Source organism: Tiliqua scincoides, chromosome 3, assembly GCF_035046505.1.
Source record: "Tiliqua scincoides isolate rTilSci1 chromosome 3, rTilSci1.hap2, whole genome shotgun sequence".
NCBI lineage: Eukaryota > Metazoa > Chordata > Lepidosauria > Squamata > Scincidae > Tiliqua > Tiliqua scincoides.
Genome location: NC_089823.1, coordinates 234,503,796 through 234,514,821, shown reverse-complemented (window position 1 = coordinate 234,514,821; position 11,026 = coordinate 234,503,796). Strand labels below are relative to the sequence as shown.

Below are 11,026 nucleotides of genomic sequence, written 5' to 3'. Positions count from 1 at the left end.
GATTTCGGCTGGCCTTGAGCACTTCTATCAGATTTACAACAATCTGCTGCAAACACTTTGCCCCCCACCCCCCAGTGTTGCTCATAAGGAAAAGAAAATTGCTTTCAAATGGATGAGAAAAATTCAGCATGAATTACATTATGTCACGTCTCTTTCTTTGGATTTTGTATATCCTGTCCTTGGCTAGGCCCAAGTATATGTGCTACCTAAATGGAGTACTTACTCTTCTAATTAGTTGTTGGCAACCTTCAGTCTCGAAAGACTATGGTATCGCGCTCTGAAAGGTGGTTCTGGAACATCGTCTAGTGTGGCTGAAAAGGCCAATTCGGGAGTGGCAATCCCTTCCACACTGGGAGCAAGTGCAGTCTGTTCCTGGTCTGTCTCCCTGGCTATGGGCCTTCTTTCTTTGCCTCTTAGCGTCAGACTGTTGGCCAAGTGTCTCTTCAAACTGGGAAAGGCCATGTTGTACAGCCTGCCCAAGATTGGATGTCCACCCAGGCTCCTCAGCATCATCAGATCCTTCCACAAGGACATGAAGGGCACTGTTGTCTTTGATGGCTCCACATCAGACCCCTTTGACATCTTCTAATTACAGACTTGTTATTTAAGAAAATATTATGATTTAAGGTGATATTACAGAAAAAAATGAGGGCTGAGATAAAACTTCTCATAGGAGAACATGTAGCTCCAAATGCATGGGGAATGCAAAGAAGCAGAACTACTCCTTGGCTTGCATTTTCAGCTACCGTCGCCATTGTTTTGTGACCATGTGATGCAGTGTTGTGGTGAAGGGCCAGCAAGAAGCACTGCCACCATTACCACTGGTAAGTTCACCTCCTCCCTCTGAAAATCTCCCAAATGAGCTCCCCTCCCATTTAAGCACCTGAGATGGGCCTTCCCTGACTTAGAGGTATCCTGAGGAGCCACAAATTTTGGCTGGAATGCTAGCCAGCCACTAGTTGTAGTTGCTCCCACTGTTACCCTACACACATCCCTTCTGGCATGTGCCAAGGACCTGGGGGCAAGGAAGGGGCTAGTCTTTCACTCACGGCTGTGAGATATCAGCACTGCCTGTCCATTGAGTCTGTAGAACACCAGCAGATTTGAGAAAAGGGAGAGGGCTAAGAACAGGAGAAGAACCCTCTGGATCAGGCCAAAGGCCCATCTAGTCCAGCTTCTTGTATCTCACAGTGGCCTACCCTATGCCTTAGGGAGCATACAAAATGACACCAGCATCCTGTTGCCACTTCCTTACACCTGGCATTCTGAGGTAGCCTACTTCTAAAACCAGGAGGCTGCACATATCCATCATGGCTTGTAACGTGTGATGGGCTTTTCTTCCAGAAATCTGTCCAATCCCCTTTGAAAGGCATCTAGGCCAAATATCATCACCACATCCTGTAGCAAGGAGTTCCGCAGATTAATTACAAACTGACAGGTTGATTGCATGCTCTCTTTCTCCCACCCACCACAAAGTAAGGAATCTCCCTCCTTTCCAAGTTCCTAGAGAGGCACAGAAAATTCTCAGGAAGGATTTCTGAGTTTGCGCTGGGCATCTGGGGACAGGTGGTCCCTGGACAGAGATTCATGTTCACTGCTGATGTCCCAACCTCTGTGTAAGTTAGTGAAACCTTAGCAAGAGTCTGCCTTCAGCACAAGTTACGATGCTCTCCCAGAGAAATGATCTGCCTCTTTCCAGGCGTAAGAGCTGCAAACTCCACTTGGCTTTGCTAGGAACAACAGCAGCCTTGAAGGCTGCTTGTCAGATCTGTGCATATATTTTGAAATTAGTCATCACTCAGCTATGCAAAGCCTTGGAAAAAGAGGAAGACCTGTCACAGCAGCATGGCTGGGCGCAGCTCTCCCCCAGCGCAGGCAGGAGGTGGCTGTAACAATCAGAGGAGGAGAGATTGATTGATTGCAGCTCCCTGGAGCCAAGCCTGAGGCAGGAGGACCCCCACTTACACAGGCCTGGAACAAGCGGGGAGAGGGAGGCAACCGGGCCTGGGAACATGTGGATGCTCAATCCATTCATTGGCCCTTTTCCCATTCTCTCCCAAATTTGTTTTTAATAAAGAGTAAATACAATTAACTGTGATGGGAAGAACTTGTCTGCCTGGGATGGAGTGAATTTGATGCAGTCCCAAACTGGAGTTCACCAGCGCCTGCTCAGCTGTTTTGTAAGGGTATTAAGAGAAATACCAGCTGCCTGTTAGCAGGAGAAGCATGAAATAGAAGTGAAAGAGAGTCAGGGAGAGAAAGGTGGGGAGAAAGGCAGGGGAACAGAAAGTCCTGTATCCCAAGCAAGGGCCATAAAGTAACCCTTTCCTGTTTGAGTCACAGCATCTTCCACGCTCTTGCTGCATCATGGGCCATGCAATGACTGGAGGGGTGTGGCCTCTCCCCCACAAACACCATAACTCTTATTATTAACCTCCCTTTTTCTCCCTTCAAATTTCTCTTGAGCTTCATTGTTCCAACCAAGCTGAGTGCAGCTGATTAGTGGTATCCAGTTGGTGAGTCTACCAGGGGTTTGGTAACTCCAACTTTTCCTGCCTGCCTGTTAAAATGGGAGATGGGCAGTGGATGAAAAGGTGGCGGCAGCAAAAAGAGTGACAGCCCAATCTTAACCAACATCCCAGTGCTGCTGTTGTTATGCTGTTGTTATGCTGTTGTTATGCTGTTGTTATGCTGTTGTTATGCCAATGGACCACATGCTGCATCCTGTAGTGGTGGGGATAGTCACAGATAGTCACAGATGCCAAGGTAAGGGAATTTCCTTACCTTGGGGCTGCATGGTGGTTGCATTGGCAGTGGAAGCTTGGTTAGGACTGGGGTGTGAGATGATCAAGAGCTATGATGCTAGAGCTAGCCCCCAAGAGAACTTGCAGGTTAAATTCTGGAGGGGGGCTGGGGGTGACAGGGGGCCCGGCTTACTTTTTTGCCACCTCTGCTCCACGAGGCATTTGGTGGGCTACGTGAGATACAGGAAGCTGGACTAGATGGCCTTTGGCCTGATCGAAACAGGGATCTTCTTATGTTCTTACGTTCTCCCAGTGGTGCAGGCCTGGGTTCACCTAGTCTTCCCTCAGAATGCTCCCTAGGACAACAGCATGGGCCAGTTCAGACAATACTAGACTCCCAAACTAAGATGGTTGGCAACCTTCAGCCTTGAAAGACTATGGTATAAGCCTACAGCACCCAGTATTCCCAGGCGGTCTCCCATCCAAGTACTAACCAGGCCTGACCCTGCTTAGCTTCCAAGATCAGATGAGATTGGGCATGTGCAGGGTAACAGTTGCTGTCACTCCTGGCCACTTGCAATTGCAAACATACACTCATCCTAGCTACTCCTCTCCCTAATTGCATGGGGAGGGTGGTATTGTCATCTGCTGTTAAACCTAATTTTAACGGCTTTTTAGAGCAGCGTGTATAGAAGAGCTGTTCAGATGAACCACCATCACCCCCCATACATTTACAGAATAAGAAGGAAGTACTGTAAAGGGGAAAGGTCAGGATGTGAGCTCTGTACGAATGCACACACCTGTAATCTGGCCATGAGGCCAGTTTGGGAATGCAGCATATTGCCTGAACCAGCCCTACATGATGCCATTTGGGCAACAAGAAAGGGCAGTCATTGGAATGGCCATTGCTGTTGCCCCCCCCCCCCATTCTATCCCATTGCAGCCTCTCCCCCAATTGGGAAGATGCCCCCTGTTTCCACCACTTGCAGTGGAGTCGCAAAGTATAGACAAAGTGTATGGCAAATGGAGTGTGCTCCATTTGGCTGGTCACACTTCTACCAGGTTATTCTTAGAAGCTCCAAGTTCTTCAGAAGCCTCCAAAGATGAGGAATACAGCTTCCCCAGGCACTTTCCTTCCTTCCTTCCTTCCTTCCTTCCTTCCTTCCTTCCTTCCTTCCTTTCTGTTTTCTACAATGCACTGAACTCTAAAAATGAATGACTTACATGTAAGTGTGAGATAATTTGAAATATACAGAGCCCAATAATAACAAATTTTACCTCATCCAGGCCACTGCCCCAAGACATCTTACACAATAGTAATAATATTTACTTAAATAAAGGCAAGGGTGCTTGTATAATTACTTATATAAACATTTGGATGCAATATGGAAGAAGACACTAAAAGAAGAGGCAGGTGAACCCAAAACAAACCAAAAAGGATAGACCAAGGCCTCAATCCTATCGGGACCTTACACCAGGGGTGCCTAAACCCCGGCCCTGGGGCCACTTGCGGCCCTTGAAGCCTCTCAATGCGGCCCTCAGAGAGCCCCCAGTCTCCAATGAGTCTCTGGCCCTCCAGAGATTTGTTGACGCCCGCACTGGCCCAACACAACTGCTCTCAGCATGAGGGCAACTGTTTGACCTCTTTTGTAAGCTGTGGAATGAGGGCTCCCTCCACTGCTTGCTGTTTCACTCTGTGATGCAGTAGCGGCAGCAAAGGAAAGGCCAGCCTTGCTTTGTGCAAGGTCTTTTATAGGCCTTGAGATATTGCAAGACCTGCATTAATTCATAGAAGTTCATCTTTAATATATTCATTTATGTAAACTTATGTAAATTTATTCAAATTTTAAATGTAAATTAATTCTTTTTTTCCCTGGCCCCCAACACAGTGTCAGAGAGATGATGTGGCCCTCCTGCCAAAAACTTTGGACACCCCTGCCTTACACTGACGGAACTAGTGTTCTGGCAGTGCAAGGCCTGTTATGACAAAAGCTGGACCACTGTTGAATGCTTGTGGGCGGCTACCACAAATGGGTGGCAGCATGATGCATACAGCAGAGGCACCCAAAGCCTCTACCAGAGCTGGTAAGTTGGCAGTGGAGGCCTATCATGGGCAAGAAGGGGGGCAGGGTGGGGAGGGGGGGGAACTGCACCAGGATCTATCCACTCCTTTCCAGGCTTTTAAGTTCAAAAAATGTCACACACACACCCCATGCCAGAATTCTAAATGATACAATCCCAGAAAGGTTGAATTTTTTTTATGAACCTTCATATGGGCTCAAAGCCTTCACAGTGCACTAAGAAAAAGAGAAACCCACCTCTCGTAAGTGATGGAGAAGAGCAAGGAAGTGCGCATAAGAGTGAACCTGGCTTTCGCCACAGCACTGGTCGCAGGCACCCATGGCTCTAAGCCACCAGTCAGCAAGGCCAGAAAATCTGGGGAGCAAAAAGGTAATTTCTGTGATCCTGCATAAGGTGCAAGCAATTCAATAAGCTCATAGAGGCAAAGAATAAGTTCGTAAGGGCTAGAAACAGCCACAGTTCTCAAAGAGATGAAGATGATACAAGAGTCACTGTTGTCTATCATGGAAAACACAATTTTTTCTTTCCAATGTTTAAAATCTTTATAGAAAAGCAATTTGATAACAAACAACAGCGATATACATGTTTAAGGATTTGTACATGTTTCTCAAGATCCAGGATTTCACAGAATTAAAGTATTCATGATTCCTATATCTTACATAGGTATCCTATATTGCTTGTCATGGTTTGGAGTTACATGAGAATCAGGTTTCTGTTCAGCTGAAGGCACAGAGATGCCTTGGTGCTATGGTTCTCAAACTTTTAGCACCAGGGCCCACTTTTAGATTGAGAATCTGTCATAAGAACATTAAAAAAACCATAAGAACAGCCCCACTGGATCAGGCCATAGGCCCATCTAGTCCAGCTTCCTGTATCTCACAGCGGCCCACCAAATGCCCAGGGAGCACACCAGATAACAAGAGACCTCATCCTGGTGCCCTCCCTTGCATCTGGCATTCTGACATAGCCCATTTCTAAAATCAGGAGGTTGCACATACACACCATGGCTTGTACCCCGTAATGGATTTTTCCTCCAGAAACTTGTCCAATCCCCTTTTAAAGGCGTCCAGGCCAGTCGCCATCACCACAGTGAGATACAGGAAGCTGGACTAGATGGGCCTATGGCCTGATCCAGTGGGGCTGTTCTTATGTTTTTTTTATGTTCTTATGACCCACCGGAAGTGATATCATGACCAAAAGTGACACCATTAAGCAGGAAAACTTTTAACAGTCCTAGGCTGCAATCCTACCCAACTTACCCAGGACTAAGTCCCATTTACTGTCATTGTTAAAAGTATAGACATAGTAGCCTGTTAAAAGTACAGATGTGTAACATTTCCCCAAATGCAGTCACATACCATGGTAACGTCAAGTCTAATATATTAAAAATAAAACACTGAAATGAATGGGGGGGGGGGGAACCCACCTGAAATTGGCTCACAACCCACCCAGTGAGTCCTAGCCCACAGTTTGAGAAACACTGCCTTAGTGTAATGTATGCTAAAAAATACATTAAAATTCTGCTCCAGGTTTTTTATCGTATGTGGTGGTCATGTAAAAAATGCAACTATATTGGAGAATGGCAAGGAGTTTAATACAAGATTTACTATACCGTTGAAACCAGAATTATTTCTGCTTAATATTACTTTGGATATTATAGATAAAGAAGATGTTGTGTATTTAGTCATTATGATATTAACAGCTGCAAGGATTTTGTATGCTAGATATTGGAAAGACCTTAGAATCCCAACGAAGGATGAACTAATAGAGGAAATAATGGATGTTGCGGAAATGGACAGACTTTCAGAGATCTTGGGTCAATAGCGAAAACCGACTCAGAATGAGCAATGGAAACCATTTTACGCTTGATTGAAAATGAATACTTAGAAAGTATAATATAGGACATTTAGATGAATGTATTACATATATGATATAGTATATATCATATGATATGACTGATAAATGATATTAAGGGGTAAGAGTAGAAGAGAAATTGGATTAGGAGATATGGAATGATTCATTAGTAAAAGTGACATATGATATCCTACACCCTCAAATGTATGTACAGGTTGAGCCTCATTATTCTCATGGGTTCCGTGGATGGCAAAAAACGCACTATAGCAAATCAATTTAAAAAACAAAGTTTCTTTGCTCAGGTGATTTAAAAACAGCCCTGCTGACCTTCTGATGTAAGATAAGAATAATTAAGAAGACAATCCATCAGTCAGTCCTTCACTTCACTCAGTCCCTCCCTTCACCAATGCAAAGTGATCACCTTTCTTTCACGTGCTCAGGGGGAAGGGAGGGGTCACCTGGAGAGAGGATTGATGGATTGTCAGCCAGCTGCCCCCCCCTCTCTCTCATTAAGGAGGCTATTGTTAAAGGACTGTTCAGTTTTTTAAACTGATTTTAAAGGGATTAATTTTTCCGCTTCTCCAGGGATCAGCACATTCCTTCTCATTTGCAGTGGCCATTCGTGTTGAGTCAAATCCGTGTATAAAAAATATAACAAGGCTGGACCTGAATATGTCTTCAATGTTTTGTTTGTTGTGTTAAGTCTTTTTCTTTCAATTTAAAAAAAAAAATTTCTGCCCTAGGCTGACCAACTTCTGTATCAGGAAAAGCTGGATTCTGCTACCACTTCCATTATCCACACTTGTCCATGATCCCTCTAATTTGCATCATGCATCCTACAATTTTATTCTGAGAGGTCCTCTAGAGATGTGGAGCGGCAAAGGGCATCAATGCCTCCACTTCCAATACTGCAAATCTTATTGGACATATGAAGCTGCCTCACACAGACCAATGGCGCATCTAGCTCACAATGGTCTCTATACTGACTGGCAGTGTTTCTCCAGGGTTTTAAGCAGGGATTTTTCCAGCTTTGCTGGAGATGCCAAAGATTCAACCTGGGACCTTCTACATGCAAAGCAGGTGCTCTTCCATTGAGCTACGGCCGCATCCAGTGGCGTAGCTACAGAGGCCAGCACAGTAAGTACTGCAGGTGCTGCAGCACACCATGTAAGCGGCCTCTCCCAGTTGCCATCAGTGCCGTTCCAGGCAGCAACGGCAAGGCACAGGAGATGCTGTCACTGCCCAGAATGACGCTGACGGAAAGTGGGAGGGGCCACTTACATGGCGCCTGAAGTACTTACCCCCACAACTACACCAATGCCCCCATCCCCTATTCAGTCATCAGTCTGACGTCTGATAATTCTGCAAGCATTACTGATATTTCTCCGAGGACGTCTCTGCAACCAGAAGGGATAGAAACTTGATTTCTTTTAAAAGGCACATGTCAAAATGAAAACTGAGATTCTCAGGAACCCAAATTCTGAGAACCTCACTGCCACAGTCTGCAATGCTGCATTGCATATACTGAATCACAGCACTGCCCATACCTGTGCGGCTGTCATCCTGGGCAAAGTCTTCCGAGCTGAGATAGGCACGGTCGTTGTAGTTCCTCTGCAAGTCATCTTCCTTATCCTGGAAATACTCAAAGTTGTCAGACTGTGGCTCAGGTCTCTTCTCACGGACGCTGGCTGTGGCTGCAAGATGGCAGACAAGGGAGGAGGAGGGGATTGGGCATAATTAAATACAGGGCCAAGTACAGGCCTCAGTCCTGCAGCATCACTCCCACCCTTCCCCAGTGGTGTAAGTTTTGCAGGGAGCCTCACAGCAGTGTGCAAGTGGCCCTTCCCCCTCAGAGCCATTCTGGGTGGGGGAGCAAAACAGAGGTGTATGCCTGGCTCCAAAAGGAGGGGCCACTTGCATGCTGAACTGAGACTCCCTGCAAAACTTAGTGCTTTGCAACCTCTCTAGCTATGCCACTGCATTGGGTTGAACCCAAGAGATAGAAATAAACAAAATGACTGCTTGTCTTCCCCCAGTCATTTTCAAGCTCTTTGTACCTTTGGGAAATCTAGCAATTCTTCTCCAAAATTGCCAAAATGCAAAAATGCCAAATCAAAAATCAAATCAAAATTATTCTGCCATGTTCATCAGTGATTGACAGTGTTCAGATCCCACCGTTGCCATCATGTCATGGAAGAGGTGGGAGACTTCTAGCAACCACCCACGGATCCAGGGCAGTGATGCCTAGTGCCAAGCGCTCAGCCCCTTCCTATCCCCCACTCTTCCAATCAGTACAGACGTGCAGGTCGGTGGGACAAAACCTGGTAGATCTAGTTTGCTGCCACCAGCCCAAGAGATCTGGTTCCCAGAAGGGTTCCCTGGCCTGGGCAAAACCCCTGCCCAAGAATGCTATTCAGGGTTGTTCAGATGACTGTAATACCTGCAGTTTCCCTGCACATGCCTGATCTCGTCTGATCTCGGAAGCTAAGCAGAGTCAGGCCTGGTTAGTACTTGGATGGGAGACCGCCTGGGAATACCGGGTGCTGTAGGCTTATACCATGATCTCGGAAGCTAAGCAGGGTCAGGCCTGGTTAGTACTTGGATGGGAGACCGCCTGGGAATACCGGGTGCTGTAGGCTTATACCATAGTCTTTCGAGACTGAAGGTTGCCAACCACCAATACCTGCAGGGCAGAGAGGCTAACAAATCCACTGATCCAGGAACACAGCAGAGGTTTTAAACAAAAAGGTTTTATTAAGAGATGAGGAAAAAAATGTAAACAGGCTTGCTTCCTCACAGGTTAATGTCCCCTGGATGGTGCTGGCTCTGCAGGGAAGCCTCACCTGCGCAAGCACTGCTGGACTAGGCCAAGAGCCTGGCTTGAGTTGAGGGGACAAGAGCTCCCAACGTCTGGAAGGGGAGTACAGACCCACATGAACATAACCTGACACTCTGTCCTGGTTGAGACCGGGTCCCTTTCTATGTCCCTAGGGCTCTGCCCAGCAGCCTCCCATTTGGACCCCAGAGAGTGGCTCTCCCCAGTAGCCTTCCATACTGCTCCCCAGAGGGTGACTCGCCCCAGCAGCCTCCCACTCTGACCCCAGAGAGTGGCTCTCTCCAGCACCCTTCCACTCTGACCCCAGAGAGTGGCTCTCCCTCTCTGACCCCATTAGAAGCGCACAGAAGAGAGCGACAAAATCTAAGGCCTTGTGATCTTTCTTCTGTCCCCAACTCCTGGCCCTCTGATTGGCTGGCCCCCCCTAAAACCTGAAGCCCCTCAGAATTTGGAGGGGAAAATGGAGCCCCTCAGAATTTGGAGGGAAAACGGAGCCCCTCACTCTTTGTCTTGTGAATCTGCTTACCTTGAAGGAGTGTATGGGGGCTCAGGGACACAGCTGCGGGGCTACCGCTGCTGCAGAAGTCAGTTTTGATACACACAGGACACTTTCCATACTAGTGTGAGCCTAAATACAATGGTGCTAATTTCCTGCAATGATTTTCTATATTTAAAAGATTTTAGAGAGATTTAGGAGTGCATTTGGTTTTCCGTATTACTGGCTGCTGACGCCACAGCAATATCACAGGTGCATGCAGGTCCAAGTTGACCCATAGTGGCCGTGACACATGTCCCCTTACCCTGAAGAGACCTCCAGCAGCCAAAAATCTACCGTGGGTTGCAGCATTGCCACACAGGGATTTAGGTAGGATTGGGCTGCTAAAGTTTGTTTAGCACTTTTGCTAAATGAGTACTATGATATTGACGCAGGTAGACCGAGGTTCTGCATTGAAAAATCCTGTAGACCTGGACTCCAAAGACTATTCCAGTTGCTGCCACCCTTCCCCCAACCCTGTTTCGCCCCCTCCCCTTTGGGAAGGGGCCCAAAAGAAATATTGTACCCCCTGATAAAATTCCTCTCAGAGGCCCTAAGTGAAACTATAGCATGTGGAGAGGAGCGATTTAACTCCATGCACTCAAACTGTGTCAGCAGAGTTGCTATCAGCTATCAGAGGCAGATTTCACCCCTGCCATTCAGTGCCCCCTCCCCAAATGCTACAATCCCAGTCTGCAATCTCAGACTTGACTAGGCCCCTGCAGCTGCTGCTTAGCTATCCAAAACAGTCGTGCGGGGCAAAAATATACGTTTAAAATGAAGTATAATTTGGCCCTGAAATTCTCTGAGCCCAGCCAGGGAAGTCTCACTGAAGTCAATGGGACGAATCTGGTTTGCGTCCAAGCATTCCACCTTAGCTAGGGTAAGCCTCAGCCAGCCCAGCTGGAAAGAACTCTTGGCAGGGAGCTCTCTTGCATGCTACTTGGGAGCGATTCAATCCAGAGCTGTTATTAT

The 11,026-nt window shown here is 46.9% G+C and overlaps 2 pseudogenes; one reads left to right on the top strand and one right to left on the bottom strand.

The window, feature by feature from the left end:
* Positions 1 to 3,189: 3,189 nt before the first annotated feature.
* Positions 3,190 to 3,306, bottom strand: LOC136646965 (5S ribosomal RNA; annotated as a pseudogene).
* A 5,812-nt stretch (positions 3,307 to 9,118) lies between these two features.
* LOC136646108 (5S ribosomal RNA) lies at positions 9,119 to 9,232 on the top strand (annotated as a pseudogene).
* Positions 9,233 to 11,026: the final 1,794 nt, after the last annotated feature.